The sequence below is a fragment of the Sprattus sprattus genome, assembly GCF_963457725.1.
Source record: "Sprattus sprattus genome assembly, chromosome: 3".
In the NCBI taxonomy this organism is placed as follows: domain Eukaryota; kingdom Metazoa; phylum Chordata; class Actinopteri; order Clupeiformes; family Clupeidae; genus Sprattus; species Sprattus sprattus.
The window spans coordinates 22843630-22864939 of record NC_137922.1 but is presented as its reverse complement, the minus strand read 5'-3'; positions in this window follow the sequence as shown (position 1 = coordinate 22864939).

Genomic DNA, 21310 nt, shown 5'->3' with positions numbered 1-21310 from the left:
ATAATTCTCAGAATATCCATTTTTAATTCTGTCTTGCCCCCCTCCTTTTTTTATGTTTTTTTCCCCCTTTTTTTCTTACAGGGTGCCACAGGAAACTGCCTGTCATGCTGCGACCACTGAGGCAACTACACACACAGCCAAATAATACAATAATTAGAAAATGCATCTGCTCAGGAACCTGAGAACTCATTAGAATAAATTGTAAAGCAGGAAAAAGAGGGGCCTTTCATTTACCGAAATATGATTAAAAATTCCCCTTTATGTTGCACCCAAGAGGTGTGTTTTAAAATTCAAACACTATTTACTATAAAGTACAATATAAAATAAATGTAATAACGAGATACAGAAATATAGACACCTAATTAGAGGGACACTTTAAAGCACCACTGTCTTTAATAAAGAACGTCCAAAATAGCAGGGGATGGGGGGCTGTTTGTGTTCAAAGAGAAGTACAAGTCACAGACCGGGCAGTTGTGTTGTTTCAAAGAGCCATTGTTCTCAGTAACTCTAGTAAAGAGGAGGAAAAAACACAAAACACTCCTAACACTCACCTTGTGTTGCAACACAAAGCATTATGGTTCTTAGACTTCCATAATCAATTTTTTTTTTTACATTGTAACATGGCTGAAGTAGGAACTGAACGGCTCCTTACGAAACCAAGATCAAGCACTCCTGTGTGCTTCTCTTCATGATAAATAACCCATAGAAGACCTGGCTCTGGGACGGATTTGAGACGTACATGGCGTGGATCCGGTGTTCATTTTATCGAACTCATTGAATTGTCCTACCTAGGCGTTACTGCGCGAGCCTATTTCCCATTCGAATGTTGGAGCGGGAACGCCTACAACTTCACTACCAGAGACCCTTGCCGATAGGACAATTGGAAAGAACACAATCTGGGGAGGATTTGATACGGATCCGGCGTGGATCTGGCATGGATCCGGGCCTGAAGCTTAGTCACCATCTGGGACCTGGTTCCGGCTCCAAGCGGACCCCATAGCGACGGCGATCCTGCGTTCAATAGTGGATAGATGAATAATAGCAGATGGATGGATTCTACTGGCACTTGTGCATTAATGAATGATCGCCTTCTCTTGATGTTAAAGAGCTGCTGTTACACTGTTACAGCGTGGGAGATTAGAGCTAATAAAGCTTCCTGTCAGTCTCCTGGGGGGGGGGTTGAATGGGTGTGGGGGCGGGTAGAGGTGGAGGTGTGGGAGATGAGTGGACGGGGAGGTGGTGCGGGGGACGGACGTGACAGGGCAGCCCACCAATCAGACCTTGAGATGGAAAACCCAGCCTGAGTTGAACAGTCAGGTTAATAGTGGCAGAGCAGGAAAGTGTATGACATGGTTGATGTTAAAGGTCAGCTGTATAGCAAGCCAGCCTTCCACGCACATACACAGGTACATTACACACACACAGCCTTAGTCATACTCCACATGACAACACACAGCCATGGCCACAGATACCCTCTCCTACAGTCACACTGGGGCCGATACATCTGTATGACATCCAGCAGAGATACCTACATATACATATACAGACACTCAGATTTAGCTAGACACACTCACACACATACAAACACATAAACACACACACACTCACACACTCACTCACACACAAACAAACACACAAACAGTAACAAAACACATGCATACACTCACACACACACACACACACACACACACACACACACACACACACCTACACACTTACATACACACACACACACACACACACACACACACACACATAAAAACACACAAACACACACACACACACACACACACACACACACACACACACACACACAGAAAAGCACACAAACACATGCACACTGTTGCAAATGCAACACAAATGTGTTGTGGGGCACTGAATAGCATTAGCAAATGGCAAAAGGAAGATGATGTCACACCTGAGGAAATGTGCAAGTTTTCTCAGTCTCACCGCGCTGATGCAGATGGACATGTACATTTCATACACGCATATATTCACACGTCGAGGAATACTACTCTCCATATACAGTATGAATCGACACAACAAAGTGTGCACACAAGTTTGGTCCACAATATCATATCATTCCATCAGGACAATATCATGCAAGCAAGCATCCGCGCAAAGACAGATACACAGACACACACTCACACACATAGACACCCCCCCAAACCCCCCACCCCCACACACACACACACACACACATCTTTGTCTGACATCAAGGTCACTGTGGTGGACAGAAGCCCTACATCTTTACTGCAGAGTTGCCTCTCTCTCTTTCTCTTTCTCTTTCTCTCTCTTTCTCTTTCTCTCTCTTCTCTCTTCTCCCCCCCCCCCCTCATTTACCTTCATGGTGGTACATAAAACATCCTAATCGACATCACAAAGTGAAAGTGCTGTCAAACACCAATGAGCACCTTGTCAGCACCCTGTCTGGCAGAGATAGCTTTCCAGGGGTGGATCATATTCACTTTGCTATCTCAGCCAGATCTTGTCCATCTGAAATCTCTGTCTGTCTCTCAGGATGCGTTCACTGTTTTTTTGGGGGGGGGTTTGAAACTAGAAAATATGTCTAAATCTGAAAGATCGTTCTAATGGTAAGCATGTGCCCCGTTGCGTGTAACTGGAGCCTTTGCAGCCGTCCTGAAATTCCTTGTTGTTTCTGGGCCTCTTCAACCACTGAGACCATAAAGCAGTGCTCTATGGCGCACAGAGAATGGGAGGGTTGTTTTCTCAGCACAATAAATGATAGGTTTCAGGAGAAGATCCTGCCTGAGAAGAGATTCGTGGAGTCTTCACGGTAAATTTAAAAAAGAGCTTCCAGGATGCCCTAGGAGATGGAAAAAATGCTTTCCCAAAGCCTCTGGCATTTAAAGGGAAGAGGAGAAAAAAAAGTTGTGCCGCTTTTAGGGATTTTCTTTCTTTATATATATATATATATATGATCAAGAAAAAGGCTAACAGCATGATGATGATGATGATCACCATCTCCACTGCATCATCACCATCATCCTAAAAGACCCTTGCAGCTTCTCAACAATATTGCCAGTCATTTATCTGTTGTCAGCACAGGTTAAAAACTGTAATCCTTGACTGCCTTCGAATTAGAATGTCTTTGATGTCCCTGCATGAGGTTTTCTTTTTGTTTTCTATCCCCCCTTCTTCTCTTGCCTGGGGGCTTTAGCGATGCTCTGCAGTCCTCTGTTTATTCCCCCTAATCTTCCTCTCATCTCCGGGCTAGCGCTGACAGATGGTTATGGTCACACAATAGTATTAAGAGTTTGATTTTGTTCCCCCTCTCGCTTCTTCTCCTCTCATCTCCTCTCCTCCTCTTTTACACCTTACGCCTGCCGCGCTGTACGACAGATAGCTAGGGGACGAGGGGCAGGGTTTCGCCGAGGTAGGAGCAAGTAAAGATCTCCATCGCCTGCCAACACCCCCCCCCCCCCTCCCCCTAAATAACATCCTCCTCTCCCCCAAAGCCCTCCCCAGCCCATCCTGTCCCCTGAAGCCCATCCCACCCCTCTTCCCCGAAGCCCACCCCTATCATTCCCCTGTCAGTCTCCCCCCGAAAGCCTCTCTTGTTGCCGATGCCAACTCTCCAAGGTAAAGCGCATTAACCTTGCTGGCTGTTATTAAAAAGATATATTTGCCAGGTAGGCCTTTATCCGCACACACTATCCATAACCCCTCCCCTTCTTGTCCACTGCTACCTTAAGTGTGTGTGTGTGTGTGTGTGTGTGTGTGTGTGTGTGTGTGTGTGTGTGTGTGTGTGTGTGTGTGTGTGTGTGTGCGCGTGTATGTGTGTGTGTGTGTGTGTCTGTGTGTGTGTGTGTATGTGTGTGTGAAGGGAAGGGGGTGGGAGAGCGTACTGAAATACCACACCAACGCTGGGCGTCGTCATAAATCGCGGGCGCGCAGCTGCGTTGGTGTAATTTTTAGTCCCACTGTCTGCCCGTCAGTTGAGTGCTCCTGGATGATGCATAGTGGTAAATAAGGTGGAGGGAAAATTAGCCTTCCTGTCAGACTCTACCTTTTACCTCGGGGCACGCTGGAAATTGACTGCACGCTAGATTTTCAAAATTAGCCTCTTAATGTTAGCCTGACATACGGAAGGGCTTCGTAATGCCCCTCTGCGTCACCCAGTGAGGATTAATTACCACCTTTGCCTCCATTCGTGCATAAGTAGTTTCTCCCCAGCCCGCATTTCTGTGATTTCACAATAAAACGGCTATGGAATTTCTGATTATTTATGTGCTGTTGTGCACAGGTATGGCACCAGTGATAAGATATGACTGCCTTATTATTCCCAGGACTGGGCCTGGGGTAAGTGAGGCAGACTAAAGTCCTTGAATATTACTTTCTCCTCTGCTGAGCTGTCAACATCACTCCCATTAAATATCACCATTTTGTTTGGGATTTCGTTCTAATTAAGATAGCGAAACCCCCAGCTGTTTTAATAGTACCTGTTTAGTTTTTCTGACAATAGAAACGGCATGACACGGTACCACATGTGAAATGTATTTGTTCATAACCAGTGTGAGACTGAGTGATGCACACAGCAGCAAAATTCACCAGAAGTAGCAATTTCACTGGCAAGCCCCCGTAGACTGGTGTTATGTCACAGAGACCTGAGATCACACGGGCCAGTCAAAGCAGCCAGAGGATGGTCCAACTTGGGCTCCGAGAAAGGAGTACATTGAAAGTCACGAGCGAAGGCTAACGCTAGCACTAACGCTAAATTCCTCAGTAAATCAGGAAAGCAAGGACTGGAATGAGACCCAAGGGAAAGCCCTGGTGCCTTAAACGTGCCACCATGTGTGTTGATGTTCCTCCGAGGTCTAAATCCCCAGATAGCACGTGTGGGTTTGGGTTGTGGGTGTGGGGTGGGTTGGAGAGGGAAAGGGGGGGGGGGGGGGGTGGTTCTGCGAGAACCAGACCACAGGAGTGGCGCTGGTGTGCTGGGTTGGGTCAGGGATTAACACACAAGCTGCACTCAGGACATATGGCATTTGTCATCTCCCACTGGGAGAGTCTTCCCCTGACACACACTCACACACACACAAACACACACACACACACACACTCTCCCTCACTCTCTCCATCACGCTCTCCCTCAGGATTTAAAAGCTTGGAGTGCTTTAGTTGTTTACAGTGCAGCACATATCCTCTGTTCATGGGCAAACTTAGTCTCGCAAGTCGCAGCGCACAGAGAAAAATGGCTCAACGCAAGTGGGCCTGCTGACTCTGGGAACTCTGGGAAGTACAGATGTGATGTGACACTTGTTTTCTTTTTCTTTTTTTCTTGCTGTTGTTTTCAAAGCTTTTTTTTTCTGGCAGTGCGTGTCATTGGCTGGTGGCTGCAGTATCTCATCCTCTGATGTTGTAAAAGCTAAATGGTCTTTTGTAATCATATGGGTATGTATCTTGACATCGCAATAAATCCAGAGGAAAGAAAGAAAAGAAATGAAAAACAAACAATGAAAAAGAGATTGATCTCTTGGAAATGCTGCTTACTGTCTGCAAAGGGATGGGAATATGTATACAACCGTCCTCACAACAGTGCTTGTAATTCCATGTATGACTTGTTGACATGGGAGTGTGTCACTGCTGTGTTTGTGCGTCATTACCTAAAACAAACAGCGTGCCTCGGAAAAACGACACACGGACTAAATGATAGAACACAGTGAAAGGAAAACGGTAATAACAGAGTATTCAGTGTTCGCCTTTAAAGAGACCCTCTCGTGGAGGTTCATATATCATCATGGAGGCAGCCAGTGGGAGCGTTGAGCTGCTCGTAGGGGACGTGATGAATGACTGTGGAAGACACGTACCTGTGGGAAATCTGGATGACAGAGGATGGGTGGGGTAGATGAGGGGAGGAAGAGGAGGGGGAGGGGAGCGGCCTCTTTAACAGCAACAACACTTACCCCACTCAAGAATGCTTTTGTTTTTGTTTTTAGAAACATGCTGGGTACTGGGTTTGTTTCCTTGTGTTTTGGGAGTATGTATGTGTGTGTGTGTGTGTGTGTGTGTGTGTGTGTGTGTGTGTCTGCATCTGTAAAGCGGAGAAGCTAGGCCTGATTTCTGTATTTTGGGAGTGAGTGTGTGTCTGTGTGTGTGTGTGTGTTTGGGCGTGTGTTAGGAGAAGACATTGCTGGTAAAGCATTTGAGAATACAGGGGGGGGGGGCGGGTGTGGGTGGTTGGGAGGGAATCAGACAGATCTGATCAGGCACCTCAGTTTCTCCTCACTGTGCTGTTAAAGCGATTTGCCCCTGGTAGGCAGGGGCCATCCATCCATCTACACCTGTAAATACTTGCCTTCCGGTGTCGCCACTGATACCCCTCCCACCAACAGAGCAAGCGGTCCACCATCGCAATGAGACTAGGGCCATCTGAGGAAAACCACTAATCGGGCTACATGCAGATTAACCAAACTGCTGGGAATTATCATGATAAAAAAGGAGGGGGAAGACGAGAGAGAGAAAGAGAGGGCAAGCTTCTGGTGCATCTACTATGAATGGGGATTACCGGGGAGTCCTACTGCATTCAATCCTAATTTACTCCACAATCAAATGCAGGTTTGTGAGGATGTTAGCAGCAAGAGTTACAGCTAAGAGTTTGCTCAGTTTAGAGCAGATTACAAAACAGGACCTTTGTTGGTGCTATCAGAGGAGGTGGCTAACACACACACACACACACACTCACACAGACACACACACACACACGCACACAGACACAGCAGAAGGAGAACAATATATAGCCACATTGACTCAAGCTCAGCAAAAAAAAAAAAAAACCCTCTCGGCAGAACTACGAGGTGACATAGGTGGTCTCCGACACCGTTTGTCAGATTTATTGATAATCCTCTGTGGAGAACTTTGTCTTCGGGTAGAGCATCAACTGTGGAGCAATAGGAGAAAGGGCTCTGATATCTGCTGACGGGGCGTATTTCCTGTCACCATTCTCTGCCGGATGAGGGAACGATAATGTTTGCCTCCACAGGTGCCAAGAAAACCCTTTTCCAGCAGAGCCAAATGGGTAAATCATCTCCGATAGAATCTGTGTGTGTGTGTGTGTGTGCGTGTGTGTGTGTGTGTGTGTGTGTGTGAAGGGAAGGGGGTAGGAAAGCGTACTGAAATACCATGCCAAAGCTGACAACACAGCAGACCCGGCCTTGAGCAGGTGCAGGTGTGGTCCAGGCTGCTGATAGCCGAGTCGTCTCACAAAATGGCACAAACAGCCACAGGCATGGGTCTTAAATGTGCACATTTTCTTTTTTTCCACCCATCATGCACGCCCCCACCCTCATTTTTGTAGGTAAACTAATTACAAGTCACGGTCAATAATTAGAAAATGCACTGTCACGGTGGAGTAGGTGATAGGGTGTAGCACACCGATGGCAATGATAGAAAGCTAAACAGGTAGAACTAATTGTGGTGATAAAAAAGATAACAGGCCGTGCCTTTAAAACAAAACGTTTAGTAATATGGCTTTACTCAGAGATAAATATCTGAGGATGTCATATTTAAACATAAGCACTCATCGCCTCGAAAAAACCCTCAAATTATTAAATTGCTCTGATTCATCTAATTTTTATGAGGCGGTTTTTAATCAGGTACCTCCAGACTGTTTTATTTAGTCCAATTACAGCGAGGCAGCAGTCATTTTCAAATAATTTTGTTTACACGATCACATTAACCCGATGAATTATACACCGACTCCACATCAAGGTGCTGATGGTGCATGTAGATCAGACTGTTTTCCCTCTTTTTTTAAAAAATGCAAATAAGAGATGCACTGCCATTTGAATGCAGGCTCCTTCTCTGCTTTCATCGATACAAGAAAGAACCTGCCACGTAATTAGCCGAATATGGTTCTAATGCTCTTCTCCTTGAGAGTTTGACCCTATTTGTTTGCGCTGAGGTAATTTCATTAGTCTGTGCGATTCCCAGGAGTTCCAGTGTGTTAATTCTTAAACGTTCACTGGAGAGGGGATAAGTATTTGGCAAAGCAGCGGCAAAGAAAGAGAAAGGAGCACAAAAACATCTTTCATGTTTTGACGACAAATTCCATTAGTGAGCGAAAGGCTCTTGTTTTCGTCTCATTTTATTTATGATAATGCGTCAACATAAAGAGGTGGAATATCCATCACTTGCCACCTATGAGGCCTAAACAATGTGCCCAAACCATTTCTGATTTGCTTCTGTTTTTGTCACTAGCATGGTGTTGGAGGGAGATTGAGAAAGGCATTGGTCTTCATCTATCCGTCTTGTTCCCAGATAACGCCCCCCCACCACATACGCACACACACATCTTTTCTCACAGCCTCCTCTCCGTTACCACTCTGGCCTGCAGGACCAGCTCCAGGTTAAACACCTTAATGCACTGAAGCCGTTAGGGTGGGCTGCACCCCAGTTTATTGTGAATTCCCTTCTGTGAACCCGACCACAAAGCCCCACGCCGGATTTCACAGCTCCCCCTACAGAGGATCTACACAAAGGATCTGGAGCAGGAGCAGGAGGAGTGGCGCTGCACAGTTCAGTTTCCATCCTGCGAAAATAAGTCAGGTCTGCAGGGACCCACGCGGGGAGACAGCAGACGGGGGGGCGGTGTGTGTCATGTTATGGTTGACTCTAATCGTCATCTCTTCATTTGTTAAAGCACCATTAAAAATGAAGGCCGTGGGATAACGGGCGGAGACGCTAGGTGCAGTCATAGCATCTGACAGAAGTGTCACAAGGGATCGATACGAAAGATTTCTCCCGTCTTAATCAAATTGTCACTGAACCAAGTCACAAACACAAAACAAATGTTCTTCTCAGGAAAAATCCATCTTTTTTTGATGTAATTTTGCCTCAGAAAAATTGCGGTGTCACGCCATGTAGTCAATTGCTATAATCATTGCATCAATTCTTTATACTCCTGACTGTCTTTGTCCATCTCTTTAATACAAATATATGCAGAAAGTCCATTGCTACAATAGAGATTTTCATGATAGTAAAACACAACAGTGCTACTGACATGCTCAGCTTTAGTCAATTAAGGCAAGAAAAAAAAAGAAATAGCGAAAGTAACATGCAAAAATGGAAAAACACAAGAAAAGAGAGTGAGAATGGAAAGATGCTGATGTCAACGTTGAATGAATAGAAACCACATTTGAATCCCTGGCTCAGAAGCTTGTGTTGAAGGCCAGATGAATTTATGACAGAGTGCTCTGGATTGCATGTTCCCGTGTATCACGGATAGCCTTTATCCTCCACACATAACTAGCGAGCTAGGATGTACGCTCCATTTTGAGTAAAGCGAACCCCAGAGGAGGCGGCACAGGTTGTACCTATTAGGACAGCTTAGTAATTTAAGAAGCCGCAATTTAAGAGAGGGTTAAGGGGAGGAGGGGAGGGACTAAGTAACGTATCTGTGGCAGAGTGGAATACATGACAGTCTAAATCGTCATCTGCGGGGCAGTTAAGAACTGTTGTCAGGGGGGACCTTTTTGCAATGGGATACAACAGAACATGATTGCCGCCATTCTTCCAGCAACCATGGCAACCAACAACACCACATTTATGCAGAGGCTGAAGGAGACCACAATGTGTATATGACTTCATATACACGCACAGGAGTGACAAGAGCATGTGAAGAGAATGTCGCATGAGCATCAGACACTTTCAGCTAACATGCATGTCAACATAACGCGCTGCGCAAGAGTCATCGGGTTCACATGTCGCCATTTAGACAGCGTGAATGTTTTGCCGTTTCTTCAGGACACTGTTCGGAGGAAAACTGGGCAGGGAAACTGTATCCTATCACTTAAATAGTTAAGCGTTTTATGAGGAAAATGTTTCCAAATGTTTTTCAAAAGACGAGAAAAAAAAACTTTCCAGACCACACCAAAGCAGTTGTACAGCAATATTACATTTCAGTCAAACTCTGCACCATGATAGCCCGACTTCAATGGAACTGCATAAGAAAATTGGTTTTAAGACCCTCATAGACATGACAGACTGTTGGAGCAAGCCAAAGGTACTCGTTTTTCTCCTTTAGTCTTCATCCCCTTCCACTTTACTGTACCAGGGTACAGTCTCCACCCTGACTGTTTTGCTTGCATTGTTAGCTGACACCACTGCCATGCCTGAGTCGTATGCACCTCTTCCAACCACTCAAGCCACAAAAAGAGTGATGACCTCAGCTAGCCAACAGCAGGAGTAATCCCTCTGAAGTTTCCCTTGACCAAATGCCTGTCGTCCTTTTAATCGGAGACACCAGCCACTGGATCATCTGGAGCTCCTGCGATCCTGCAACTCAAATCTAGACTAAAGACTTAACATAACTTTAAGGTTCCACAAGGTAAAATGACAAGGACACTTCTGTTGTTTACCACATTACAAGTGTGTGTGTCTGTGTGTGTGTGTGTGTAAACTGATTTGCATAATGTGGTTACTTAACGCACTAAATCAAAATTCTATTCTTTTGTAGTTGCAGTTCAGGTTCTTAATTTGCAATCAGGAAACACTACAAAGGACTTTTGTCAAGTGCCGCAAATCAACAAAATGGGAAATGAATCTTGAAAAATGAGAACGATTTTGATACCCCCACCCTGCCGTCACCCTCCCCCCACCCCCCGTTCTACTTGCCTGTATAATCTACTAAAGATTAAAAATTACTATCATAAAACAGACATTCACTGAAAGTAATCCCCCTCACCCCCCCACCACTCTAAAGACAGAGGAGGAAAAATCAGCACCAAAGCCTTTGCTTCTAGTTATGTCAGACTGTATTTAAAGCAGTTCTAATCATATACCTTTGTGGACACTTAATTAAAATTACAAAACCAATTTTAATCTGTGGTCCAATTAATATGCAAATATATGCAAATGTAGTAAAACAAGGTGGTGATTAAGTTAAGGACACTCTATTTCATGTCTCCGTTAAGTGTGAAAACAAACCATCTTTTTTTTTTTCCTTCTTCGGACGCGCTCTGATGGATTGGGATGTTTACGGGAGACATGCTGGGCCGAGGAAAATAACCTTTCCGGTATCGTTTCAAACGGAGTCGTAGCCGGAGCTGAGACAAAGTAAGGCTGCGCTGGTCTGCGACTCTAATCCACACACAACAAAGTCATTTCACTCACACCATGATAATTTCACTGAGGTCAACGCAAAGTTATGTGTTTCCACGGCAGCCGGGCGAAGGGCTGTTTAAAATGCAAGAGTCAGTTTTTTTGTGCTTGAGGTGAGAGTTTGACAATTCAAAAGAAAAGACTTATTTCTAATTAGGCCTTGGAGATAGCCTTTCAAAGCCAGGACTGGAGGGGTCCATCCGTACCAGGTAATGAATGATCGTGGGAAAAAATCACATGCGCTTTATTGAGAATGTAATTTATTTGGCAAGGATGGAACCTACATGCACACACACACACACACCCACACACACACTCGCACACACACACTCACTCACACACACACACACACACACACACACACACACACCCACACACACACACACACACACACAGACCCACACACAGACACACACACTCACACTCAGGCTCACACTCACACACACACAACACACACACACGACACACACACACACACATGTACACACACACACACACACACACACACACACACACACACACACACACACACACACAAACACATGCACACACACACACACCACACACACACACACAGAGGTTGGGGCATTATTATGACTAGATGAATAAAGTTCACTTCAAACTTTGTTGAAATGCTTTGCTTAAATTAAGTATATGCGCGGTTCCAATATGACAATTACCCAGCACACATAACTCTATATGCCAAGAGTCCCATCACTTCCTCTACACGCGACGTATATTTAAGAACGGGGTTTGTTATACATTCTCTTTCAGTGTAAAAAAAAGAAGATTTATATGAGACGCGGATAATTGGAAAAACAGCTGATAAAAGTGCCAAAAGCATCCAAAGGGACACAATAAGGCAACACTAAGTAGAGGGAGAGTAGAGGGGAAATGTACTTCCTCAGCAAGTAATGCAAAAGTGAAGTAACATAATTGCCTGTTGTGAACCGGAGACTGTCCAATTAGTTTTGTGCAAGAGAAGGGTTCATTTTTACGGCTGTGTCTCAGTAACAACCCTCAGGAAATACAAATATTCAGAATTGGGTCCTCAATTGAAAAGAAAGGCCATAGCTTATACTGGTCTGCATGTGAAAGTAGACCACAAGAAACGGAGCATTCTTTTATGTATATCTGACACGGACAAAACTGTGGACCATGTAAACCCCTGCACAATAATGCCATTTAAAGGTTTTTTATGTGAGAAACTGTCTTAAATGTCACAAGGAAAAGAAGTCTGGACGCTTTATGTGTGTGTGTGTGTGGTGTTTGATTGCAAACCCAAGAACATGTGTGTTACATGTGTATACGATGTGTGTGTGTGGACGATAATGTTAGTGTGTTCATGTGTGTAAGTGTGTAGGTTCATATGAGTATGATAGGTGTGTGACTACAAAGGTATCTGCCAGTTGTACATGTGTGTATGTCAGACTTTAGAGTAGGTGTCTCTTGGCAGCACATATATCTGTGTGTGTGTGTGTGTGTGTGTGACTCAGTGTGTGAGTGTGTGTGCGTGACTGTGTGTGTGTGACTCTGTGTGTGTGTGACGCCGTGTGTGTGTGTGTGTCTATCTGTGTGTGACTGTGTGTGTGTGTGTGTGTGTGTGTGTGTATGTGTGTGACTGTGTGTGTGTGTGTGGCTGTGTCTGTGTGACTTTGTGTTTGTGTGTGTCTGTGAATTTGTGTGTTTGTGTGTGTGTGAGAAGCTGCTCCACAGCTGTAATCCACTCGGGGGCTCAGCCGTGTAGACCTCCCCTCAGCATGACAGCTCTCCAGGGCTCGTGCTGTCACCTTGCACCCCCGTCACGCTGGTACCTGTCTAATGCACACGCTTCCAGGTGACTTACTGTACGGACACGATCGACTCTCCACAGGAGGTGTGTGTGTGCGTATGTGTGTGTGTGTGTGTGTGTGTGTGCACGCCTACTCAGACAGTACATGTGCGTGTGTGTGTGTGTGTGTGTGTGTGTGCAAGCCTGCTCACACACGCAGGGGGGCAGGGGAGCTGACTCTGATTAAACAGGACTTTGAGCTTCATTTTAGTCCTTACAAAGAGCCAAGGTTTGTTGGAGAGCACCAATAATTTAATCAAGTTTTTTTCTTCTTCAGGCTTTAGCTAACATAACACGAGCTGAGATGATCTAATCCTCATTTGAAACGACATGCCTGGTCATAATTAATGCAGGAATTTAGTTGAAAACAAATAAATAGAACAACTGTAAATGATGTCACAGTGCGTGGAGCAAGACATTAAAGTGCAGAGTTCATTCACACACCTAGTACTCATAACCATTTCACCAACTTTTAAAAAGGCTCTGGAGGCAAAAACCCTTTATGGTTGCAAGTCCCTTTATGGTACAGATGGTATTGCAGAGGGTCATTTTAAATCCATCAGCGATGGAAAAAAAGTAAAGTAAATTAATTAAATAAACCACTGTCACCCCCCTGTGTCAGATGTGGAGATAGACCCCACGCTGACAGACAACTGACAAACATCAAATTCCTTCAATACGTCTGTGTGTGTCTTGAGTTTTCTCCTCAGCACACACACGCACACACACAGACTTTTCCTCCACTATATTAGTTCCTGACAGCAACAGCATTCGATTGCCACCCACCGAACACGTTCATTATTTCTCCGTGGGAATGACAGTGAATGCAGAACAGGGCACAGTATGATGCAAGCCACCGCAGGGAGTGGACACTATAAGGCCGACTTATGCTTCTGCGTTGAAGCTAGGTTTGTCGTAGCCTCATACCCTATGCTGTAGGCTGATGCGCACATGTCGTAGCGTCGCAACAGCTGTGATTGGTCAACCCATTATTTGGGGCTGTGTTGCTAAAGCTTTTCCTAACCTCCATCTTTGTTCAGGTTTTTCAAATTAGCGTTACTCAGACACACCAACGCGTGAGTATAAATGCTCACAACCGCGTAGGCCACTTGTGTAGGCTTTTTGTAGAGCCTACGTACAACCATAAATAAGCCTTACGCCATAGCTTGATGTGCACCTTTCCAGAAAAGTAACTACATGTTGCGTTGATGCGGACACAACAACTATGTTCCGCTTGCCCAATGTCTGGGGGTCTGTTGATAAAATAATCACTCCGCTATGAATTGCTGCTTGCTTTGCAGGAAGCTGTCTCCTTTTTGGGTAGTTAGCTTGCTAATGTAAACTACCATGTCAATGTTAGAAAGTTGGCTGAAAAACACCTCGCAAATCACCACAGACGTATTTTTTGTTAACAAAAATGGAATTATCAGATCAGACAGTATCTTTTTCTCAGTAACTTTAAAAAATCCAAACAAATTACATTTATATGCAAACACTGCAAGCTACGGAGTCCGCCATCTTTGTTCATTTTTTTATGAAGACACACCAGCAAGTACAACTACGGCTTGGGCAGGCTACAGCATAGGGTCCACGTAGAGCCTACGTACGATCCTAAATCAGCCTTCCCACGTCTAGTGTAGGCTGAGCATGCTTTGGGACTGAGAGGCTTTAACGTCTGTGTCACTGCACACAGACACACTGAACATTAACACGAAGCAGCTGCGAAGATGATATCTGGGCCAGCCCTTTTTGATGGAACACAAGGAATCAGTTTGCCTACGAAAAAGAAGAGAGAGAAAAGGGGTTTAAAAAGACAAGTAGGCAGTCAGGGATACAGTAATGGTACTGAGATTTTGCTGATTCTACTTATCTCAAATTACTGGACACAAGCAATTCGGGAAGCAACGAGATCTGAGCTGCACACAGTTAGTTTAACTGTAACTATACACGGAAAGAAAGCGCAAACAGAAAAATGCCTGAAACCTTCAGGGGTGTTGATGAAGATTTAAGGGAATAGGTAAAAGACGTGGACTCATTTGTTTTAACCTGAATGGACCATTAGAACCACTAAGGCTTAAAAGAGCCCTAAATGCTTTTCAATTGAAGAGGGACGATGAAAGGATTAGAGAGAGAGAGCCCAGGCAGAAATCCAAGAGATGGATGGCTGGCTGTGTAGACACCGGAGTCACCCCCTCCAGCCCCCCCCACCCACACACACACCATCCCATCCCGTCCCCCCCCACCTTTTACAAAGTGGACAAGGAGGGAGTTGTAGAAAGGTATTACTGATGGTTCTGTCTGGCGAGTCCGAGGAGGGATCCATTCAATAGGCAATTTTAAAATTGAGTGAGGAGGTTTGACTAAGCAATAAAAACTGCACTTGCACTACCCGCCACACACACACACTCACACACACACACACACGCACACACACACACACACACACACACACAATCACACACGCACGCACGCACGCACACACACACACACACACACACACACACACACACACACACACACACACACACACACACTCACACAGACACACACACACACTCACACAGACACACACACTCACACACACACAACCCCCCTCAAGAGAGGTACTTAGGAAGAATGCCACCAATTATCTTATTTATAAATCAACGGCAATTTCACTGATGACTTTATCTCAAATATAATTAAACGCAAATTCCAAAGTCCAAAATCATTTTATCTAATTCCCTTTATTGGTAATAATCACAGGTCCCATTTCTTTACTCCTCTCTAGCCCTGGCGCTAATCAAAAAACCCATTGATTTCCACGGGGCAGGGCAGGCTCTTTGAGGAGTGGCCGGGGAGACGAGGAGACGGGGAGGTGGGGTGGGGGGAGACATGGCTGAGCTGACTGCTCCCGGCTTACCCACTGACCAGAGAGATGAAGGGGACAGAGGGACGCCTGCTTGCACTTTGGGCCTCTGAAATACATGTAACCTAAATGTCAAGCGACGAGGAACCTCGCTTGATAATTATGAGTCATTTTAATGGCCTGGGCTGTGGGGGTGACTGCACAGCACAGCACAGCACAAGCCCCTGAGCAGGCACAGGACAGGCTCCGCTAAATGAGGTGAGCCATTTATCAGGTTTTTGGAGAGAGAGAAAGAGAGAGAGAGGGTAGGAAAGACAGACGAAGGACTGATATGACACCACAGGGTGTCGCTTTTCAGTGCCACCGGCGCCGTCATCGTCCTCATTATCAGTGTGGACGACTCACGCAGGTAGAAAAGCACCTCTTTGGAATGGCGAGGCGGGGTGACCGACACGGCGCGGCCCGGGTAAGCAAGCACCGCGTCTCTCGTCGCATGTATGCAAGGTCATTAAAGCACATTAAAATCCACATTAGGGTCATTAAAGCTTCCCCAGCAGTCAAACGGTATCAGTGACTCATCATGCCCAAAACGCTGCAGTGTCCTGTGTGTGTGTGTGTGTGTGTGTGTGTGTGTGTGTGTGTGTCCTTGCTGCCAACTCAGCCTAATAGCATTTCTGCACTAACCACCTCCCAGTGTCTCCAGCGTCTCCATCAGGGCACTGCGCCTCGGAGTTTGTGGGCCTAACTCCGAAGCATCGCCGTGACAACAGAGATGGGAGCAGCGTGACTGTGTGTGTGGGAGGGGGGTTGCATTTAAAGGGACCAAATGTGCTCAATGAACTCCAGTTTCCCTTCAGATCCCCCAGTGGAGATGGGGGAAGAGTAATACTTCTGAATGCAAACTTAACTTGGAAGAAACAGAATAGAAGGAAAAGGCGAGGCAAAATGCAGTGTGTATGTGTGTGTGTGTGTGTGTGTGTGTGTCCCTATAATCATCTCTTCTGCTTAGACAGTAGGGAGGCTGGATGGAAAGGCCGTCTCAGGAGGGAAGCAGTGATGATGAAATATGCATGTTATGTTAAATATTTCACAATGTACATAGGTTTTCAGACAACACTGGTTTGAATGGGAATCGTGACATTAGATGGAATATGATTGTTGATGAATATGATTGCACTCTTTCAGTGAATGGTGAAGCACACTGTTGAAAAAAAATAGTTGAAAAATAAATACTTGTTAAAACACTAGTTACACCAGCTTTCCACACAAAAGGATGTAACAAAATCCAAGACTAAAAAAAATGGGCGCTTTAGAAACGCGAAGAGGAAAATATCCCAAGAATGTGTTTACGTTTTTTTCATCTGGATTCATTTAAAAATAACCCTTTTTCTGCATGCAGAGCAATATTACTTGGAGGGGTTATATCTGGCCATTGTCTCCTATATGGAAGGAGAGAATGATATGCTAAATATGTAAGGTGTCAAGTACTGAGTGACATATTACAATGGTTCAACAATAAATACACTCTGGAGATCATTCAGAAGACATGCAGCGATAGTTCCATCAAGAGGACAGATCGTTGTAAAGGAGGGGGGGGGGGGGGGGGGTTGCTTGAGAACCGTACAGAGATAATGTATATGGTATCACCCAGAGCTAAATGCTTAGGGCAATTTAGTCTGCTCAAAGTCTCCATATCAATGAAAAATTGCCTGCAGTCGGTGCACAGCAATCGGCTACTCAGATGAAGAAGTGCATGGGTGTGTAGCTCAAGGCAAATTTTTTCAAAAAGGGCTGTGCTTATTTCCAGTGTTTTAAGACTTTCGAGACAGCATGTTGCAGAGTAGCAATTCATTGGAAGTGTGACTCTCTGCCAGACAGATGGAACCGGAGAAGCCGTCGGTCGGTGCGTAGTTATGCAGACGCGAAGGCCAAGGTTACCGCGGTTACAACTCACAACGTTGTGGTGTTCTCCGACGTCATGTTAGGTAGCGCTGCCTAAAGTGCCAGATTGACGCATTATTCAAAGTCCTTATTAAGCTCTGTGCACCACCATGTCTTTGATGAGAATTGTAATTATGCTTTGTTGTAAAAAAAAAAAAAAACCATTGATTAGGCTTTGTTGTCCTAGATTAGTGAAGTGCGTCATTATTTAAAGGTGATTGCGATTATTTAATCAACAGATGTTTTGTTTATCAGGTGAAACTTTGTTCTGTTCTTGTGCTGCTTTAGTGTTATCCCTCAAGTCTAAGTGTGTGTGTTTGTGTGTGTGTGTGTGTGTGTGTGTTTTTTGTGTGTGTGTGTGTGTGTGTGTGTGTGTGTGTGTGTGTGGTGGCCAGGGCGAGTGCCAAACAGCTCCATGAAAGGTATCCAACAGATGTTTTCATTATTCATCCCCAACTCAAATCAGGTCCATCTGATTAAGAGTGGGAGCTTCTCTTCTTCTCACACGTCACAGCTGCCATGCCGTGCAAGCACTCTGCGTCTGGGCCGGCCAGGCCGGGCCGAGCCATGGTGGGGTGGTGTGAGGATGAGGGGGCTTTTCTTGGCACGGTATGCCGTTCAGTGCATGGAGGGAAAAAAAAACTACTCTTTGTGGACGTCATGCTCAGTCTCCCCTGCACTCTCTGTAAACTGAAGAGGAGAAACATTTTGACACGCTCCACAGAGCGTGGCATTGTCACTGGAATAAACGCTTCTATAGCCACAGCAATCACATTGTGATGGAGCATTCTGATGTACTTGTGTATCTCCTGTCTCCGATTATTAATGCCTTAGGTTCGAGAAAACACAACCTTCGATATGCAGGTTACTGTCTTGGCAGTGGAGAGCATGTGGCTATAGTGTGCGTGTGTGTGTGTGTGTGAGTGTGTGTGTGTGTGTGTGTGTGCATGTGGCTGTGTTGGGAGGAGGAGGGTGGTGTTTGGTGCATTCAGCGCTACCCAGCAAAAAAAAAGAGTGGGAATTAATGAGAGCAGATTCTGAGCTGCTAATACACACAGTGTCAGGAGCGGGACTTTAGTTCCGGTCTCTCTCACCGGCTCTTAGTTATTCATACATTCCGGGAGACAACACCGAACGACAGCAGCAGCAGTGTGCTGAGACAGAGACAGAGACAGAGAGAGAGAGAAAGAGAGAGAGAGAGAGAGAGAGAGAGAGAGAGAGAGAGAGAAATAATTTCCAATGCCACAATTTTGAGAACTTCCAATACTCTTCGGGTTTCCTGCTTTTCATGGCAGAATAAGTTTCCTCATCGCTGCCTTCAGATGAGAGCAGAAAACCCAGAGGTGCTGCCGGTTCTCCATTCTTCATTTACTAAATTATTCACCAAAAAAAAGAAAATAATATCAAATGCACAAAGTACCTTTCTCTACCTTTGTGTGTCTCGTAGGGCAGGGGGTTTTGAACAGGATATCCTGCCAGCTGCCATGGTTACAGATGTATTTCATGTTCTAAATTGGGTGCTGGAGGAACCCATGGCGGATGTCCCAAATAATTTAGCTTGCAGATCTCGCTGTATCTCAACTATTTTCTTTTTCTGCTTCTTCCATCTGAACTCTCTTCTCCTGTTAAGGTGACGGGGGGAGTGTGTGTGTGTGTGTGTGTGTGTGTGTGTGTGTGTGTGTGTGTGTGTCATGTGCAGAGAGACCTGGGGCACTAACCCTGCTCTCCGTCTGAATAATGTGCAGAGGGATGCCCTCTGAAAGCATGCCCAAGTGTTTTCAGTAGGAGAGGCAGCTTGATATGCTCAAAAGACTGGGATGGTTGGTTGTGATCAAAGATGCCACATTTCTTGAGTCTTGTTTACTTTAACCTCCCTGTATCACTTCATTGTGATATTTATGACTTCACTTTTTTTTTTTGAGCGCTGTTCATGATTATTATTTTTCTCATGAAATGTTTTATCTCAGCAGGGGAAAATTAGTTTCAGAAGATTGATGGTTTACGTTGAGATTTAAACGCTTCCAGGTCTAAATAACTTTGTGTTTGGTCCTGTCCTGTCCTACGCACCTGTTCTTCATGTGCGGTGGGACTGCGTCAGGAAAGTTATTCTGTTCCATGCCTGGCCCCCTCTGTCAAACGCTGCCTGCGATCCGGGCGCAACTCACACACCAAATTTATTATCATAACAAATTACAGCGGCAGTCCGGCTAACACATGTCTGAGCCGGTGTCAGCCTGGGCCTTTATGCGCACCCCGAGCTCAATCTCGGCATCCGAACCTCAGCACATGTTAAAATCTCTGCTCAATAACACGACAATTGCAACACCTGCGACGCCCAGCCGAGGCGGACAAACACCGCTGACCTCCAGCGCTTAGAGAAAGGTCAAAAGGAGAGCGGTGAGAGGAGGGGATCCATTGCAGCGTGGCGCTATTGTGATAAATGAGTTTGTATTGTCTGTCAGCCTGGCTTCCTGCTAACCAGGTCCCTCCCTATTAAATTACCACTTGTCAATGTCTCAAATGCTGATTGATAAATGAGCATGCCAAATCGCAGGAATCAGAGAGGTTTTGTTTTGCTTGAGATACCTTCACTGGCACATGAACCCACAGCTAATTGTGGGATTAGCTTAATGTGTTTTCAACCATTTATCAATGGTATTGTTTATCAATACAAACTCCATCTTGACAAATATCAATAATCATAACTAATAGGCGTAAGCCCTAAGCCCATTTGACTGCACAGGGTTATTAGGGAATTCTTGCAGCAGCACTGGGAAGGAAATAAATGCATAAACATATTAATGACATATTCAAATTATGAAAGAATTAATATAAACAGCGGTAAAACTGAATCTTTACAGCTAGTTCACACACTTTGTTATAATCAGAAAGTAGCATTAAAGTTGAGACGTAATTTTTTTTTTATCAAAATATTCATGAATGCACACATGGCTAGCACATTTGTTGTTGCTCCATTTCAGAGATGCTGAAGGTGGTAAGTGTAATGCCATATAAGTTTGCCTTGTTATGCATAGGGACAAATAAAAACATACTTCAAAGGGGAGAGCATTAAAAATCACCTCACATTTTGCCTGTGGTCACTAACAGTATTTTTTTTTCAAAGACTGGACAAACTGGAGCATTTTGAAAAAGACCGCAGGCGTGTTGAATGATTGTCAGCCATGCAAATAATCACTTACTTACACTCTATGAGTTTGCTTTGGATAAGGCAAATTACCATTTGAAAATGAGCTGAAAAACACTCTGGGCAAGAGGCTTGCATCATGAATTTCAGCTCTTTTACAACATTTCTGCTCCTTCTACTACACACACACATGCAAGCCCGTTATCACTCTCCTTTTCTCACACAAATACACACACACACACACACATACACACTCTCTCTCTCTCTCTCTCTCTCTCTCTCTCTCTGAAACACGCACGCACATAAACACAAGTGCAAATGTGTGTGTATATATATATATATATATATATATATATATATATATATACGTATGTGCATACACACACACTGACTCAATCTTTTGAAAATCTCATAAATCAGGGCC